At 39.9% G+C, this 20,232-nt stretch overlaps 1 protein-coding gene and 1 long non-coding RNA gene across 2 annotated transcripts in view; one reads left to right on the top strand and one right to left on the bottom strand.

Moving 5' to 3' along the window:
• Nucleotides 1-20,232, top strand: part of GHR (growth hormone receptor) — a gene marked incomplete at its 5' end in the record, with an annotated part of 173,669 nt that overhangs the window by 88,651 nt on the left and 64,786 nt on the right.
• Nucleotides 9,722-20,232, bottom strand: part of LOC112443004 (uncharacterized) — a 118,063-nt gene continuing 107,552 nt past the window's right edge. The window contains exon 2 of the long non-coding RNA XR_003031258.2: nucleotides 9,722-10,189. This is a non-coding gene — a long non-coding RNA (uncharacterized lncRNA). The remainder of the gene's footprint in view (nucleotides 10,190-20,232) is intronic.

The raw sequence follows: 20,232 nt of genomic DNA, 5'->3' as shown, positions 1-20,232 counted from the left end.
TTCTCAGGGGTGAAATCCTAGACAACCATTCTTTCATCCTGGGTAACCCCAGTGGGTGGCAAACTCTTTCGTGATCTGAAAGTTAAAGCATCCCAAAGTTGATTGTGACCTTGGAGTTCTAGCCTGCAGCCCTGCTGAATTGCTAAGTTCTACAGCTTCAAACCCCACTCTAGAATCACTGCTCTCAAGAAAGCTCTTGCTTCTGCACACAAAAGCCTCTCTAGGGTGAGGACCCCAGACTCTGTCATTCCTAAAAGGCCTTTGTCCACACCAGCTCCTACATGCAATGCACAGTTTTTCAGATAATGTGTACTTTTGCACTGAGAAAAAAAATCTTGAATTCATCATATAGGTGTGCCCTGATTTTAATATAGATTCATCTGTGCAATGAGAAAGCAGACTGAACATCACATTTATAAAAAAGATTTATGAAATTCAAAAACAGGTATATTGAATAGAAATTCAGATAATAGTGTGCCTTATGGCAAGCACATGTAATATGAGATAATATATATTTAAACTAAAAATAACTTGAGAGACAACTGATTGCACCATATGTAAAATAGATAGCCAGTGGGAATTTGCTATATGATGCAGGGATTTCAAATCCAGTGCTCTCTGACAACCTAGTGGGGTAGAATGAGGTGGCAGGTGGGAGGGAAGTTCAAGTGGGAGGGAATGTATATATGTATCCTATGACTGATTGATTTGATGTATGGCAGAAACTAACACAATATTATAAAGCAATTATCCTTCAATTAAAATTTTAAAAAATAAAATAGTCTATACAACTTTCAAAGGGATTTTAAATGTATATAATTTCTAGGAAATTGATCTGCAAGTAATTCATAATATATAATACAAAAAAAGCTAATTCTTTTTTTAAGGCTGACAAATATTTAAACCAGGGGTTGGCAAGCTACAGTCATCAGACCAGATGCTTGTTTTGTACAGTTTTATTGCAATACAACCAGACCTATTTGCTTCAGATCATCTATGGCTGCTTTGGGAATACCATGGCAGAGCTGAGCAACTAAAACATAGACAAGTCTGCAAGCCTGAAATATTTACTATCTGGCCCCTGAAGAAAAAGTATGCCAACCCCTTTTATAAACAGAAAAAAGATTGTTTCTGTAATAAGGTATTTTTAGTCATCATGTTTGAATTCGTTGTTGTTTTTTAGTCTCCTATAGAAAATTGTCTTCAATTGGTAACATTAATGAGAATCCCGGATGCATTTTATGAATCTCCTTCACAGTCACCTCCTCTGAAATACATATTCTATTGTAAAGTAAGATTAACAGTATCTACCAAGCAGTGTGGACTTATACATTTCTATCATTATGGGTATTCCACAAAATGAAAGCTGAGCATCTGTAAATGCTTGGTGATGGATTGAATAGGCAATAGTTTGCAACTGAACTGTCTGAGATGTGTCATCATTATCACATAACATTTATCTTATGAAGAGCTACAGTCAACAACACACAGCTCCAGTTTGAGGGCAGGCTTACTTTGTGGGTTTGCGGATCATCCATAAGCTGACTGCTGCCACTGAGCACTGAATCCACACTGAAGAATAAAGACAGGAGACTGTCCTGTTAGGAAATTGTGCATCATGAAAGACTCATAAGCCAGAAACCCCACCTCATCGTAGTAGATGTTACTGTTCAGATGAATGGGCTTTGTGTGTCCTCAACATGCTCTTAGATAACATTCGTGTCTTTACTGCTATAGATTATCTTTTCGTTTTCGGGTGTTATGGAAAAGCAGCCTTTAACTCTTCTTTTTTCCTCACTTAATATTCCATAATCAATAGTTTCAGCACTCCAAATTTGGGTTCATGGGAGAGCAAACATTTCCAGGAGCAGCTCTGTGCTCCTGTCAAGCAGACCCCAGAGAAATGGCAAATGTATGCAATAAGAAATGATACATATTTAAACCAAAAATAACTGAACTAAAACTCTTCTTCTTCTGAATTCCAAGAGCTTTTGAGGTTGTACATCTTTTGGTTGAACACAGGTGGCCTGTATCCATATGGTAACTTCCCTTCAATTGTAAACTCTTCAGTTCAGTCCAGTCGCTCAGTCATCTCCGACTCTTTGCGACCCCATGAATCGCAGCACGCCAGGCCTCCCTGTCCATCACCAACTCCCAGAGTTCATCCAGACTCACGTCCATAGAGTTGGCGATGCCATCCAGCCATCTCATCCTCTGTCATCCCCTTCTCCTCCTGCCCTCAATCCCTCCCAGCATCTGAGTCTTTTCCAGTGAGTCAACTCTTCGCATGAGGTGCCCAAAGTACTAGAGTTTCAGCTTCAGCATCATTCCTTCCAAAGAAATCCCAGGGCTGATCTCCTTTAGAATGGACTGGTTGGATCTCCTTGCAGTCCAAGGGACTCTCAAGAGTCTTCTCCAACACCACAATTGAAAAGCATCAATTCTTCAGTGTTCAGCCTTCTTCACAGTCTAACTCTCATATCCATACATGACCACAGGAAAAACCATAGCCTTGACTAGACGAACCTTTGTTGGCAAAGTAATGTCTCTGCTTTTGAATATGCTATCTAGGTTGGTCGTAACTTTCCTTCCAAGGAGTAAGCATCTTTTAATTTCATGGCTGCAGTCACTATCTGCAGTGATTTTGGAGCCCCCAAAAATAAAGTCTGACACTGTTTCCACTGTTTCCCCATCTATCTCCCATGAGGTGATGGGACCGGATGCCATGATCTTCGTTTTCTGAATGTTGAGCTTTAAGCCAACTTTTTCACTCTCCACTTTCACTTTCAGAGGGAAAGAATTTGGTCTTCCCTCATCTTTATATGCCCTACTCTCTTCTGCCACAACATAAACAGGGCCTGATACAAAATGACTATTGGTTAAACGAATATTATACTGAGTTCCAGGAGAGACTTAAGAGCAAATGCAGAAGGAAGGTAGAGAGGGAAGTGTTAGTTTAGATCTCATGGCATTTGAGTTTAGCATCCTCTCCACAACACTAACACTGATGAGAATCATTTCCCAAATCTGAGAGCAGCAAACGCATTTTCTCTTCTGCCATTTTTCTTTCTCCTAGGAAAAAGCAGACAAAAAGGTCCTACAAAAGTATTAGAGGTGTTTGTTCTAAACCAGTAGTGATTGTACAGATTCTATTATTGGTTGCAATTGATGTCCCAAGCTGTGCCATGAGGACTTCGGAGGTCAGGGAGCTGGAGAACATGAGTTGTTATGTGTGTATGCACCTGGCATACTGCTGACATGCTGTGGACTCTGATTTATCTGTCAATGGCGATATTGACATCTATCTCAGAGGATCATTTTGAGAAGCAGATAGGTACATAGGAAAATTCCTGGCACAAAGTAGGCATGGAATAAAAATTAGATATTTTATTATTTTTACTCTTGCTGCTGCTGCTACTATGACTATTGCCCTTAAGCATCCCATCTACCTCCTCACCTCAGTCACCAGAGCTTTTCTTGTATTTATACTTTCTAGGAGGATAAGAAGGATGCTGAATCTAGTAGAATATATCTCATATTGAGTAGTATATTTTTAATTAATTTTTATTAGAGTGTAGTTGATTTACAATGTTGTGTCAATTTCTGCTGTACAGCAAAGTGAATCAGTCATATGTATATATATATCCACTCTTATTTGGATTCTGTAGCTCAGTTGGTAAAGAATCTGCCTGCAGTGCAGGAGACCCAGGTTTGATCCCTGGGTCAGGAAGATCCCCTGGGGAAGGAAATGGCAACCCACTCTAGTACTCTTCCCTGGGAAATCCCATGGACAGAGGAGCCTGGCAGGCTACAGTCCATAGGATCGCAAGAGTCAGACACGACTGTGCGACTAACTTTGTTTCTTTTCTTTTGATTCTATTCCCGTATAGGTCACTACAGAGTACTGAGTAGAGTTCCCTGTACTATAGGGGACTCTAGTTATTCTTTATTTATCCCTTCTACCCCCACTTTCCCCTTAGTAGTCTTAAGTTTGTTTTCTACATCTGTAAGTCTATTTCTGTTTTTTGTAAATATCTTCATTTATACCATTTTTTTTAGATTCTACATATAAGTAGTATCATATCATATTTGCCTTTCTCTGTCTGACTTCACTCAGTATGATAATCTCTACATCCATCCATATCACTGCAAATGGCCTTATTTTGTTCTTTTTATGGCTGAGTAATACTCCATTGTTTATATATACCACATCTTCTATATCCATTCTTCCATTGATGGACATTCATGTTGCTTCCACATCCTGGCTATTGTAAATAGTGCTGCTATGAATACTGAAAGTGAAAAAAGAAAGGGGCTTCCCTGGTGGCTCAGATGGCAAAGAATCTGCCTGCAATGCAGGAGACCAGGATTCAATCCCTGGGTCAGGAAGATCCCCTGGAGGAGGGAATGACTACCCACTCCAGTATTCTTGCCAGGAGAATCCCATGGACAGAGAAGCCTGGTGGGCTACAGTCCATGGGGTCACAAAGAGTTGGACACGACTAGGTATATGAATCTTTTCAACTTATGGTTTTCTCCAAATATATGCCCAGGAGTGGGACTGCTGCATCCATATGGTAGCTCTATTTCAAGTAGTATATTTTTTAAGGTAATAAAATTCTCACAGACTCCAGAGAATGCCCGTTGGAGAAAAAATTATTTAAAAAATAAATTTTAATATTAGAAATATGCCTTTTCATTGTCACTTATCTTTACAAAAAAAAGAACAAAACTTCATATCCCAGAAGACCCTCATCTGAGAAGCCCTGCTTTCTTCATGTTCTTCTGTAAGCACTTCAACCTGGACTATAAGTCAGTTCAGTTCAGTCACTTAGTCATGTCCAGCTGTTTGCAACTGCATGGACTAAAGCATGCCAGGCTTCGCTGTCCATCACTAACTCCTGGAGCTTGCTCAAACTCATGTCCATCAAGTCAGTGATGCCATCCAACCACCTCATCCTCTGTCGTCCCCTTCTCCTGCCTTCAGTCTTTCCCAGCATCAGGGTCTTTTCCCAGGAGTCAATTCTTCCTGTCAGGTGGCCAAAGTATTGGAGTTTCAGCTTCAGCATCCGTCCTTTCAATGAATATTCAGGACTGATCTCCTTTAGGATGGACTAGTTGGATCTCCTTGCAGTCCAAGGGACTCTCAAGAGTCTTCTCCAACACCACAGTTCAAAAGCATCAATTCTTCGGTGCTCAGCTTTCTTTATAGTCCAACTGTCACATCCATACATGACTACTGGAAAAACCATAGCTTTGACTAGACAGACTATAGGTCAGGCTGGCCCTTTAGAGCTGGGAGACCATGGGGCACTTACTGAGAGGAAGGGACTGAGGGGCTTGCCAGACTTCAGAGGATGAGATGTGGGCACCAGGTGAGAAAGACGGACACCCCAGCAAGGAGGTGGTGGGCAAGAGGAGGACAGAGCAGCCTGGAAGCTGACTTCCTTGCTTCACTGTCTTGCCTCAGGATTGCCCCGGGGCAGGATTAGATCAAATGTTTACCACATTACTTGGCACCCTGTAGGAGGTTGTTTCCTTTTCTTCCTCTTTCCCCTGAAAAAGACTGTCCTTAGTTCTAGAAGCCATGAAGCTGTCCAGACAGTGAAAAGATATGTGATTACAACAAATTTTTTCTACTTTTCCAAAGGGCAACTTTACCCCCAACTGAACTAAACTCAGGCCTAAGCTTCTTTCTTTGAGCTTTTAGAACATTTACTGCCTGGATGAGTCATTTGGTAATAATCAAGTACTGTTTTATTGCTAGGATTCTTTTATATGTATACATTTATAAGTCCCTGGAGTCCCTAACTTAAAATTTGGTTTTGCTTCAGAAGTTCAGCTATAAGGAGGCTCCCCAAATCGAGTTTAACAGCAGCAACAAATAATATATTAACTAATGGTTAAGTACCCAGTCTAGCCTCTGACAGCCTGTTTGAACTGGGTAGCAGGTGAACTGTGGCTGGCTCCAAGAGCTAAATCAGGACCTCTGTGGTTTATAAGGAGAAGGAATATCTCCTTCACCATCTTATCCACGATCATCACACTTCACCCTTCCTGGCTGAAGAACCAGCTGGGGCAAAAATTTTGAAATTTTTCTTTGGTACCTTCTCCCAAAGTTAGTTTTTGACTGGATAATCTTGGATAAACCATGAGCAAATAACCTCCTAGGGTCTAGTCAGCCTCTGTATGAGAAGCTGTCAAACCAGAAAACCAGAAGAGCATACATCAGCTCTTTCCTGACTGGCAAACTTCTCCTTGTGGAGGTATTTTTAAGAGCAGGTGCCTTATTTATGAATCATCAGCTCTGGACAGGACTGGAGAGACATCTCTGACTCCTTTGGAGAAATCAAAGACTGAGAGGGCAGACCAGATCCAGAGAGCCAGGGAAGCTAAGCACTAAAATGAGAACAGTTGGGAAAAGAAAGGTGTTTTCAGATGAATAGAAGCTGGAGATAAAAGGAGCAGCCTTCTTGGGCAGCTGAGAAAAAGAAGGCAACTGAGTCTAGAAGGATTATAAGTGAACTAGAAGGGTTTGAAGTCATAGGAGACCAGGGTTTCTCAAGTTACCGAAAGAAAGAAAGCTCCACCTTATTTAGGCTGCAGAATGAGACTCCCTTCCAGTGAGATCTGCTTGGTTAATTGGATGATCAAGTGCTGATCTTCGTCTCCTCCCTTTGAACCTACTGATGAGTAGTCCTCTTTCTACTCACGCAGCCTTGACCATCATCACCATCTATAAAAACTACTTCCAGTGTACTACCTAAGGGATGACCTGATAGCATTTCATTTCAAGTCTGAAAAACAGACTTGGGGGTAAAGAGCAGAAAGTTTTATTGGTCCACTGGAGTCACAGCAAGAGCCTAAATTCCATTGCTGTGGTTCAGTTGCTAAGTCATTTACAACTCTTTGCAACCCCATGAACTGAAGCATGCCAGGCTTCCCTGTCCTTCACTATCTCCCGGAACTTGCTCAAACTCATGTCCATTGAGTCTGTGATGCCATCCAACCATCTCATCCCCTGTTGCCCTCTTCTCCTGCCCTCAATCTTTCCCAGCATCAAGGCCTTTTCCAATGAGTCAGCTCATCACATCAGGTGACTAAATCCAACAGGATGTCAATATAAGCAGGTCAACCCCCAGGGCCCTAAAGTGGTGGTTCTTGATGCATATATGTCCATCAGAATCAGCTGTGGACATTTTCAGTAAGTATGAATGCCATCTACCACAGATCTCCTGAGTCAATCTCCATTGATTCAGGCATATTGTATTTATTTCCTGAAACAGCTGTGTAACAAATTACCTAATCCTAGGAGCTTAAAACAACAACATTTAATCTGTCACGTTTATGGAAGCCAGAGTCAAAATCAAGGTGACGTCAATGTTGATTCCTTCTGGACTCTCTGAGAATTTATTCCTTCTTCTAGCTTCATCTCCTAGTGATTGTTGGTGTTTCTTGGTTTGTAGATTTATTACTTCAGTCCCTACCTCTATCTTCACATGGTCTTCTCCCTGTGTCTCTATGTCTGGTCTTCTTTTGTCTTATAAGGACACCCATCATTTCCATCTAGAGCCCTAACCCAGGATAACCTTATCTTGAAATCCTTACCTTAATTACATCTGCAAAGACCTATTTTGCAACTAAGGGCACATTCAGATTCTTTTTCAGATTCTCTTTTATTATAGGTTATTACAAGATAGTGAACATAGTTCTATGTGCTATACAGTAGGTCCTTGTTGCTTATCTATTTTATATGAAGTAGCATTAGGTGGTGTTTTTTTTTTTTTAATTTCCTCCACTAATATTCTTTACACACCCTTGCAAAGAACTCTGGCCTTAACTGTTTAGCCTACCATGTTTCCAGTGCTTGGGAAATGCTGGAACATGCAAAGTTAAACAGGGTTCTTCATTACAAAACCACTCAGAGTCTCTAATCTGTCTGTTTGGGCACATTGTGAGTATCCAAAAGAAATAAAAGAACCACAGCACTTCCTGAAAATAGTTGGCCAGGGAACTTCTTTTCAAAGCATTACCTACTGCTACCCCAGTGGCCACTAGTGTTCAAAGGAGCACGGTTGCTAGTGACTGACACCTCTGCAGCTGTGCTCAATGCTGTGGGCATGGTGTGGGTCTAGCAATCAAACATGTAGATCTTGGATCAAATATGTAGATTGTGGGTGTCTGTACCTACCCTTCCCTGAGTATATATGAATCCCTCACTAAATACCCACAGGGCAATTATCCTCCAATTTTAAAAAAAAATACATATTTTTTAATTTTTTTAACTTAAAAAAAAAAACCCACAGGGGTTTGCCTTGAGAATTTGTATATATACATGGATTTTTAGATATCATCTGGTCTCAATGCTTGCTTCCAGCCATTTTTATAGAGGGAGCCTGGTAAAATAGTAGGGTGATAGAGAGGAAAAAGGGAGAATGGAAAAAGGAAAGTTAGCCAAGATTACACAGTGAGCTTTTTATCTGAAAACAGCTCAGAATAACTGAAAAAAGATGAAATGACTTCATCCTTTCTATTCCTATCATTACAGTCCCCTAAAAATTGCATCAAAACATGAATCATCAGTAAGTTCATAATGAAATTTTTTTAAAAATGGTCACCTTTGAAAGTTACTAGGGTATTTACTCATTGTTATAAAAACTGATACATTAGGAAAATAAGAAATTACCTTGAATTTTTATATGAATTGCATTTCAAGGTGAAGGAAAGTTGTTTTCTTTTGGTTGTTATTGTTCCTCATTTAGACATACTTAGCTAATAAATGCAGCTAAAGTGGCAGATTAGAGAAATCACCAGTTTAGAAGCCCTAATGACATAATGATTTGGAGAAGGAAATGGCAACCCACTCCACTATTCTTGCCTGGGAAATCCCATGGACAGAAGAGCCTGGTGGGCTACAAGAGTTGGGTCACAAGAGTTGGACACAATTTAATGACTAAACCACCACCACCAATGACATATGATTTGGGCAAGATCATCAGTAAATGATAAAAATTGCTATATTCTAGATTAATCAGGCTGACAACATTTCAAACATAGATAAGTCTTGTCATCATATGATATAATATGTCCCTGATACAGGAGTTCACAGCTACCCATGATGGATTCTTTCCATTAGAGATAAAGTCAATAAGCCTCTGGGTCTTACTGCCAGTTTATAGAAAATAGCAGAACAAGAGGGATATCTTAAATGACTCATTAAGAATGCATAAACCCTAAAGAAAATTATCTTCAACCAAAACAATGATGTAACAAAAAACTGAGAAGTATTATGGATTTGGACATACTTGAGACATTGCATGGGCCTAGTTTGTATCCTGATTCAAACAAATGGCCAAAAGACATTTTTTGAGATATTTTTGGAAATCTGAGCACAAAGTGTGTATTAGATGATACTGAGGAGTCATTATTAATTTGCTAGGTATAATATTAGATTATTTTTTAATGAGAGAGTCCTTAGCTTTTAAAGATACATATGTATGTAGCTATAGGTGAAAGCAGATGATTAAAAACAAAGGCAGAGAATGTACAAAACAGGATAGGTCAAATGCTGACAATTGTTTAAGCTGGGTGAGGACCATAGTAAAATCACGATTTCTATTTTTATGTATTTGCAAATTCCATAATAAAAATGGAGCAATCCCTCATGAAGAGATACCCATCCCCACCCCCAAGTAGAGATAATTCACAACCCCAGTGGAAACCATGAATTAGCTTTACTGGTGACCAGAATTCGATGAAAAGGCATTTATATGGAAAAGGCACTTATATGAACATATTAGTTTAGAAAATTGCTATGGGAAAACCAGAAAATACTGAGTTCTAGCTAACTAGACATGAATTGTGTTGAAGTGTGTGGTCCTAAATGGTTCATATTGAAAAATGATACTCTGTTTTCAAGTGGCAAGGAAAATGACTTGTCTAGAATTTAAGATTGTGGCTCTAGGATGTATTTGAGCTCAATTTGGACTGAAATTTTCATTGCTGCTGTCATCTACCATGATGAATTTGCTTGTGCAACTTCTGCTAGAGGTTCAATGTTGATGCAAGCAATTTCCTAGAGCTGAAGTCAAATTACAGTGACCATTGCTGTGTCCCTAGAGAGATTCCAAGATGGCGTGGCCATGGAGTATTTACATTCTTTCCCGTTTGAATTAGCCTCTTGCCACTCCTAAAAGAAGAAAAAGAAAAGAAAAATAACCAACAGGCTTTTGATTAAATCACAAACCAAAAAGTAAGGACAGAAAATAGAACCAGTTAGTTGCAATTTTCTAAATGCAGTCTATTATTTCTACCTTCAAGATATTTGTTCTTGAAGGTCCAGCTTTAAGGCTTGACATTTACAAGCCTGAAGTACATATTTGAAAAATGGCCACCCCTGCCCTTGTCCATGCCACTCGACCTGCCTCCTCTCTACTTCTTCCCTGCTGTCCTAGGTCAGGGGCTTAGTCATTCAAGCCCATATAAATAGGAGGAAATCTAAATGAAAACCAAAAATAATGGAATTTCATTTCAAAGACTGTTCAGTCCCCTTCGTGTTGTTGCCTGATTTCTAAGCGGCTTAGGCTCAGCTGTTGGATGTATCAGAACCAAGGAAAGGAATCATTTATAACACAGGCATCTGCTTGTTGGCCTGAAAGCTATGAAAATCGGTTCATAATTTAGCTGTTCTAAAAAGAAAAGGAAACCCCATACATTTGAGAAATAATTCCTAAAACAGAACCATGAGCCACATACCTACACATATACATCTGCCCATCAAGCAATCCTTTATGGTTTCCCACAATGCTGTCTTCTACTCCTGCTGTACTTAAGGTTCCATGGAGCAAGAAAAGTCAAAGAAAGTCAAGATTTTATGAAACATTTTCAACCACAGGCTTTGGGCAAGCCAGTTAGAGGAGATGAAATACTGGAAATGAAGTGGCCATCTCTACCTCATCAATGTCGGAGAGCAATGGGTGTTCTCTCTTAGCTGATTACAAATGAACCCCAGAACATCTAACACCAGACTGTTCCAATCATCCCTTTCTTTACCAGGTTGGGTCCATGCCCATATGTCAAGAAAATGGTGCTTCTGATCTATGGTGGACTAGCATTTTTTCATGCAAGCTAATATGGGTGAGCCTATGTCACCCACAGTAAAAATAAAAGCTTTCTGATACCTGCACACCAGTGTTCATAGCAGCACTGTTTACAGTAGCCAATACATGGAAGCAACCTAAGTGTCCATCAACAGATGAAAAAAGATGATATGGTGTATGTATACACAGTGGGCTATTCCTCAGCTCTGAAAAAGAATGAAATATTTCCATTCACAACATGTGTGAACCTAGAGATTATCACACTAAATGAAATTCAGACAAAGAATCTGAAAAGATGTAGAATCTGAAAAAATAATACAAGTGAAATTATTTACAAAACAGAAACAGCCTCACAGATATATAAAACAAATCTGTGGTTACCAAAGGGGAAAGGGGAGGGATAATTAGGAGTATGGGATTAACAGATACACCACTATGTATAAAATAAGCAATAGGGATTTACTGTATAGCATAAGGAACTATATTCTATATCTTATAATAGCTTATAATGTAAAATAACCTGAAAAAGAATATATGTATGTGTGTATACATGTATATGTATAACCAATTACTTTGCTACACTCCTGAAGCTAGCACAATTTTGTAAATCAACTATAAAACTTTTTACTCACTCAAGTAAATAAGCAAAAGACAGATCTAAAATTCATTGGAATTGAGTTCCAAGAAAACAGTGATTTCTGCTTTGTCTCTTGCGGTGCACTTGGCATCTAGAACTAGCCTATAGTGGATATGAATGATATATCCATTCATTCATTCATCCATAAAGGAACAAATGGTTGCAGGTTCCACAGGGAACTTCCCTGTGCTTAGATGAGTCGTCATCCTATAGGCTTGGAGCCACAGTGTCAGTCCTGCAAACTGACTTGATGGAGTGGGGTTGTCCTGCACCAGGCAGATCAACTGAGAGCCTCCCAAGACCCCACAGTGGCCGCCCGCATGCTAGTTTGCATTCCCTTGTCCTTCCTAGATTTTCAAATGAGGAGTCATTGTGGTAACCAGACTAGAAATCATGTTCCCCATACTTTCTCATATTGGGGTTTGGGAGCTTTATCTTTTTTTTGGTGTCTGAAGTTGTTGTTCAGAGAAGCATATTAAACCATGACTCTTTCCATTACCATGCATTTCTGTTACCAACAGAGGAGGTAAATGAATCACTTAAAATGAAACAATTCCATCCTCTTTAGTACACTATAAACATAGCCTTAGCTTTGAGTGTAATTATAGTATGTGGGTGATGCTGCTGAGAAAATGGTATAATTATATCATTATGGTTGAGAACTGTCTGAGTAGAAAACACTGAGCTTCACTGTGCAAAGTTTCAGATGGGATTATGGTCCTTTTTCAATATGAATAAGACTAATTAGCCAACTGCCACTGAGCACTTTGTAGTATGATATTAATAGTGTAATAAAATCAAGAGCCAAAGTAAAAATAAAAGGAAAATCTAATTTTCATATGTTCCCAGGAGTTTTATATGCAAGTATTACGTGCAAGTATAACAAAGAGCAAAGAAGCTCACCAACTGGAAGGAAGCAGAGATAAAATCACAGGAAACTAGCTTAGAAAAACCAGCACTCACGCTTGCCTTTCCTTCTTCGCTCCTGGCTAAAGGGTTTTACATTAGGCACATCAAGTACCCAAATGGTATTTCCTTGAATATAGCTTTTGGAGTTTTTACTTCAAAATTTTGACATGAGTTTTATTTCCCTATGGCTTTTCTTTCCCCAAAAAGTCAGACACAACTCGACAACTGAACAACACAACAACATAGTGTATACATAGAATATATTTTATATGTTCTGTATGTTACATATTCTATACTGTGATACAGTATATAATAGTAATATTATTATTATTGCTATTTTTAATGAAGAGAAATAAAAATGCTACTGTTACTGCTAAGTCGCTTCAGTCATGTCCGACTCTGTGCGACCCCATACACGGTAGCCCACCAGGCTCCCCCGTCCCTGGGATTCTCCAGGCAAGAACACTGGAGTGGGTTGCCATTTCCTTCTCCAATGCATGAAAGTGAAAAGTGGAAGTGAAGTCGCTCAGTTGTGTCCGACCCTCAGCGACCCCATGGACCGCAGCCCTCCAGGCTGCTCCGTCCATGGGATTTTCCAGGCAAGAGTACTGGAGTGGGGTGCCATTGCCTTCTAGTAGTAGAAAAAAATAGAAATACTTCCTGTACCTGAGTGGCAGCTCTATGATTTGGGTTGTTTCGGACTTTGCCTCAACAAACTTAGGACAACCTGGAATGCCTTTAGCACTTAAGTCCTGTCTCTTAAACCTGACCGATATTTCTTGTTCTTGGAATCAGTAATGATAATCTTTTCTGAGAGGTTCAAAGAGCACAAGTGATTTTCCTAAAAATTCCCTCAAATAAGAGAGGTACCTGAAAAGTGAACCCTGAAAGGAGCAGTCTTTGAGAAGCTCACCTGAGCACTTAGGCTCTGAATCAGTCAGTCAGTCAGTCGTGGCTGGCACTCTGACCCTGCTACTTCCTAGCTGTGGGATTCTGGACAAATCACTTAACCTGTGAGCCTTATGCTGCTGATCAGTAAACAAGGTTAAATGCTACCTGCCTCGTATGCATGCATAAAAATTTCCACAAACGTTAGTTTCCTTTCTTTTTGTATCCAGCTCTGAAAATACGTGGTGTAGGAAGTCGTTAACATTTCATTAACACAGGGGGATAGTATATAAATACACCAAATGCAAGATCTGAGGTCCTTGAGAGTATTTTTTTAAAGGGGCACTAATTTGGAATGTTATCAATGAAATAAGGAATATTTGTAAAATAATAGAATTAATTTAAAAATAAACAAAATACTTTAATGAATTTGGGAAAAATGAACTGAAGATAAAGATTCAGAAAGAGAGGAAATTATCAAAGCAGTGAGATTCAGGGCATATGATATTTTCAAAGTAATAGAAGCCATAAAAACCCATTAAAGAGAAGACAAAGCCAAACAGGCTGGTTCACTTTGAAGGGCTTTTGAAAACAGACATCTGGAAAATTATGGTCTACTCCCTGGGCCTTATTTCCCACCCTGGAAAAGCAAACTCCTCTTGCGCAAAAAGAACAGCCAGGAGATGAAATGATTTATCAGAACTGGTAAAAATAATTAAATCCAAAAAGCGTGATCCTGGGCATGTAGTAGAGATGATTTTCACAGAGATTTGAAAATAAAGCAGCTCACTACAAGGATTTGGTTTGACTGCTCTAAACCAGTGTGACAGGTTGAGAAATGGAGAATGTTCTGAAAATCCTGTTTACTTTGATGGTGAGCCAGCCAGCCAGGGGGGATACCGGAGTCCTTTTCTTTAAGAAATGTAGGGTTCAGGAGGAAGAAAAAACTAGAAAGGTAAGTTTCAACCTTCAACCTAGTGTATTGAGAATATGTGGGTAAAGAATCCACCTGCAGTGCAGGAGACAGGGTTCAATCCCTGGGTTGGGAAGATGCCCTGGAGGAGGGCATGCCAACCCACTCCGGTATTCTTGCCTGGAGAATCCCATGGACAGAGAAGCCTGCCAAGTTACAGTCCATAGGGTTGCAAAGAGTTGGACACAACTGAAGCAACTTGGCATGCACGCATGCACTGAGCCTCCATTAAGAGCATAAAACTATCCTAAATGGCCTAGGGAGTGAATGGTTACGGGGCCAGGGGTTGGAAAGAGAGGAGATATGAAGCCTTAAACCTGAAGCCTTACAATTTATTTGAGGACTTTTTGTCCCCATTTTCCTTACACCATGATGTCACTCAAAGTCATATAAGAGGCCATATAAATTTACTGGAGATGATATTACAGAGAACAATAGTGACACTGAAATACTTCCATTATATTCACTACCCCGGTTATCTGCAGTTGCCTGGGGACATTGCAAGCATGGACAGGAAAATCCAGTACCAGGCAGTTCCAGATAATGAAATTATTTGCTCCCAAAACTTTCACAGTATTGCTAAATTAGATTGGTTCAGACTAAAATGTAATAGGACTGATTTGCTTATGTGACTCATGAATTAATTTAAAGATAATTCCTTTAGAAGAAAGTAACAACCTCATTGGGATTTATTTAAAGCTTCCCAAGGTACTCACTTTTAAAGATAATGTTATTTAAATATATGAATGCCTGCATAATTATTAAAATGATGTTTTATTACTTTGTAATCACATCAATTGCTAATAGTTGAAATACAATGTATGATATTAGTGAATCTGATGATAATATACAGTATATGGAAGTCTTTCTTTCTGAAGTGTGCCATATATTGCTGTCATTGTAATTGTCCTCTTGAGACCCTGAACCAAATGCCCCAAATAAGTGTATAAAAGTGAGTAGTATCCGACTCTTAGCAACCCCACAGACTGTAGCCCACCAGTCTCCTTTGTCCATGGAATTCTCTAGGTAAGAATACTGGAGTTGGTAGCCATTCCTTTCTCCAGAGGATGCTTCCAACCCAGAGATCAAACCTGGGTCTTGGGCATTACAGGAGGACTCTTTACCATCTGAGTCACCAGAGAAGCCCCAAATAAGTGTGTAACATAGCCTTTATCCTGACCATGTTTCCAAGTACTGTAAATTTGTGAGTACAAGGAGCCACTGCCAGTTTACAACCATTAACTCCATTAACTCCAAGGTGATTTTAAATGGAATGTAGTGGACTTCTTTGGAATGCAGTGGACTTAGTATCTAACCTGCTCCATAGGGACTTTGCTGAAAGTGGAGTTGTCAAATAGGGGAAAGAGATCAAGCAAATAGGATTTTCCTTATTTCACCATTCTAGCAATCCTGCATGGGTAGTAAGGACCCTTTGAGTTGTTCCCAGTGAATTTGAGGTTCCTACCTTGTCACAAAAGAATTTGGAGATGAAGTGATAATAAGAAGTGGATTTATTTAGAGAGAAACATACTCCACAGACAGAGTGTGGGCCATTCAGAAGGTGAGAGAGCCTTGAAATATGGCATAGTTAATTTTTATGGGCTGGGTAATTTCATAGGCTAATGAGTAGGAGGATTATTCCAGTTATTTGTGGGAAGGGATGGAGATTTCCAGGAATTGGGCCTCTGCCCACTTCTTGGCCTTTTATGGTTGACCTCAGAACTGTCATGGTGCCGGTGAGGGTGCCATTTAGCATGCTAGTGTATTATAATGAGCATGTAATGAGACTCAAGGTCTACTGGAAGTCGAATCTTCCACCGTCTTGGACTCGGTTGGTTGTAACCAGTCTTTGTCATGTCCTATGGCTATATCATTTTTTAAAGGTTGTGTCCTGTCCCCTTCCTTCCTGTTTCAAAGTGATTCTAGGAGACTTTCATGAATGTTGTCAAGGCTTGGGCTTCCTATAATTGAATCCTAAAGAAACCACACCACTCACATGTTTCCCCAAAGTGTGTCTGGTTCACACCTGAAAGGCCAAGTCTTTATTTTATGATGGTTTACTCCCAAGTGACCTTTAGGATCCACCCAGCCACATCTCTGATCTTTCCATGGCCTTCCATCATCTTAAAAATTTTAAGAGAGGTTAGTGAACCTCCAGATTGTCAAGGCTGAACCAGATTGAGTGGATACCCTGTGCAGTGCTAAGAATGAAACAGAAAGCTTAGTGCATGGTAGCCTTTTACCAGTTAGGAATTGAGAAGAGCTGGTCAGGGACCACAAGTTCGTAGACACACATGGACCAAGAGGCACATTTCTCTCTCAGCTGGGTTGTAGTGTATCCTGGAGCTATGAGAAGTAGGAGAGACATACTCCTTCGAGTGACATGCTGAACTGTTCTTTTTTTTTTTAGTAATACTTACTTATTTATTTATTTAGCTGTATCGGGTCTTAGTTGCAGCATGCAGGATCTAGTTCCCTGATCAGGGATCAAACCCAGGCCCCCTGCATCGGGAGTGGGGAGTCTTAGCCACTGGACCACCAGGGAAGTCCCTGAACTGTTCTCACTCTCTGGTCTCTCTGCCCCTCAATTTCTTTTATTCTCTGTCTCTCATCTGTCCAGCAAACGTGTTTATTCAAAAACTTTTTCTAGACTGATATTATCAGTCCAGAGATGGATGTAGTTTTGAATTAAAAGGGAAAGTTATATTAACTGATTTCATTTGGTAGGACTTCTGCTATATTTTCAACTTAAGCATTATGTCCCAGTACAAGTATTTTTAAAATGTGTTTTCAAACTGATAGGATATTTGCATCAACCATGAATTTGTAAGCCAGAAAGAAAAACACCAATACAGTATACTAACACATTTATATGGAATTTAGAAAGATGGTAACGATAACCCTGTATGCGAGACAGCAAAAGAGACACAGATGTATAGCACAGTCTTTTGAACTCTGTGGGAGAGGGCGAGGGTGGGATGATTTGGGAGAATGGCATTGAAACATGTATAATATCATATATGAAATGAGTTGCCAGTCCAGGTTTGATGCATGATTCTGGATGCCTGGGGCTGGTGCACTGGGATGACCCAGAGGGATGGTATGGGGAGGGAGGTGGGAGGGGGTTTCAGGATGGGGAGCACGTGTACACCCATGGTGGATTCATGTTGATGTATAGCAAAACCAAAACAATATTGTAAAGTAACTAACCTCCAATTAAAATAAATAAATTTATATTTAAAAAAATAAATTAAAAAAAAAACTCTTGATTTAAAAACATTAACCCAAAAGAGTGCAAAAGAAAAAAGCACTGTTTTAAATTTTGTTATAAATGACCTATATGGACATTATTCAGTTGTGTTTGTTTTTATTTAGACTTATTCAAAAAGAGAAATTTCTAAGTGCTCCTTTCCTGTATAACTGTGCTGATAACATAGCTTTCAAATTACAAGTCATAAACCAAGAGTTATTGGCCAAAGAAAAGTTCACAATTAGACTCTGGTAAACTCTCTGCCAAAAGAAGTAAAATGTTGCTCACATCCCACTCCTTATACCAGACAAGATGAATGTACTAGATTCTGTAGCACAGGGAGTTGTGACAACTATAAGGAATTCTGAGCTTTCAGACTTCAAATTCTGAACTCAGGTTTTTTGACCTTAAAAAATAAAGTATGGTCTTTAAAAGTAGGTCTTTAAAAATGATGACACTGCTACAGCATGAATTTTCAAAATTACAGTCTGCATATGGTAGTTATGGCTAGCATGTCAGATGGGGTCTCTGATCTAATGAGTGCCTGCTTTTAAAGACCACGTTTTTATTTCTCCTCTTTTTCTTACCCTATGATTTCACTGACCCAAATGAGTTTTACTACTGTTCACATTACAGAGGCCAGAATGGGTTATTAAAATGGGTTATTACATTAAGAAGAAATTGAGATAATATTTTAGTTCATAAAACACTGGCAAAGTTATTATTTGATGCAGAATTATAAGGAAAGGTTTGTAATAATTGAAGGGGGCAGGGACAGATTGTTTACAGTTCCAGTGTTGAAGACATCCATCATCAGATTTACCACCTGGAAATACTTTATTAATATAATGGGATTTACATCTTATTTACTATGTGCTAAACACTTTACCCAGGTCAGGAAGCAACAGTTAGAACTGGACATGGAACAACAGACTGGTTCCAAATAGGAAAAGGAATACGTCAAGGCTGTATATTGTCACCCTGCTTATTTAACTTATATGCAGAGTACATCATGAGAAACACTGGGCTGGAAGAAGCACAAGCTGGAATCAAGATTGCCGGGAGAAATATCAATAACCTCAGATATGCAGATAACACCACCCTTATGGCAGAAAGTGAAGAGGAACTCAAAAGCCTCTTGATGAAAGTGAAAGAGGAGAGAGAAAAAGTTGGCTTAAAGCTCAACATTCAGAAAACGAAGATCATGGCATCTGGTCCCATCACTTCATGGGAAATAGATGGGGAAACAGTGGAAACAGTGTCCGACTTTATTTGTTTGGGCTCCAAAATCACTGCAGATGGTGACTGCAGCCATGAAACAAAAAGACGCTTACTCCTTGGAAGAAAAGTTATGACCAACCTAGATAGCATATTCAAAAGCAGAGACATTACTTTGCCAACAAAGGTCTGTCTAGTCAAGGCTATGGTTTTTCCAGTAGTCACGTATGGATGTGAGAGTTGGACTGTGAAGAAAGCTGAGTGCTGAAGAATTGATGCTTTTGAAGTGTGGTGTTGGAGAAGACTCTTGAGAGTCCCTTGGACTGCAAGGAAATCCAACCAGTCCATTCTAAAGGAGATCAACCCTGGGTGTTCTTTGGAAGGAATGATGCTAAAGCTGAAACTCCAGTACTTTGGCCACCTCATGCGAAGAGCTGACTCATTGGAAAAGTCTCTGATGCTGGGAGGGATTGGAGGCAGGAGGAGAAAGGGACGACAGAGGATGAGATGGCTGGATGGCATCACCGACTCGATGGATGTGAGTCTGAGTGAACTCCAGGAGTTGGCGATGGACAGGGGGGCCTGGCGTGCTGTGATTCATGGGGTCGCAAAGAGTTGGACACGACTGAACAGAACTGAAACACTTTACATATTTAAAATCAGTAATTCTCATCACAATCCTACTATTATCCATATTTAATGGATGAGGAGATGGTGCACAGGAGAATGAGGACTTGTTCAAAGCACACATCGCTAAATACAAAGTGGCAATTCAAACCAGGTAAACTGACTCAGGTAGGTGGGCTTCCCTAGTGGCTCAGCTGCTAAAGAATCTGCCTGCAATGTAGGAGACCTGGGTTCAATCCCTGGGTTAGGAAGATCCCCTGGAGAATGGAACAGCTACCCACTCCAGTATTCTGACCTGGAGAATTCCATAGACTACAGTCCATGGGGTCACAAAGAGTTGGACACTACTGAGAGACTTTCACTTTCACTTTCTCACTAACTGACTCAGGCACCCACACCCTTGCTCATCACCACTGTGCTGTGTTGCCTCTGTACATCTTCTTGATGTAGAACTCTTCTTCTAGAATGATGGGAAGTGGTGATATGGAGGTGCTTCCCTGGAGGCTCAGCGATAAAGAATCTGCCTGCAATGCAGGAGACGCAAGAGACATGGGTTCAATCCCTGGAGAAGGGCATGCCAACCCACTCCAGTATTCTTGCTGAGAAAATCCCATGAGCAAGCACAGTGATT

This window comes from Bos taurus, chromosome 20 (genome assembly GCF_002263795.3).
Source record: "Bos taurus isolate L1 Dominette 01449 registration number 42190680 breed Hereford chromosome 20, ARS-UCD2.0, whole genome shotgun sequence".
NCBI lineage: Eukaryota > Metazoa > Chordata > Mammalia > Artiodactyla > Bovidae > Bos > Bos taurus.
Note: the sequence above shows the minus strand (reverse complement) of the source record. Positions and strands in the feature narration are given on the sequence as shown.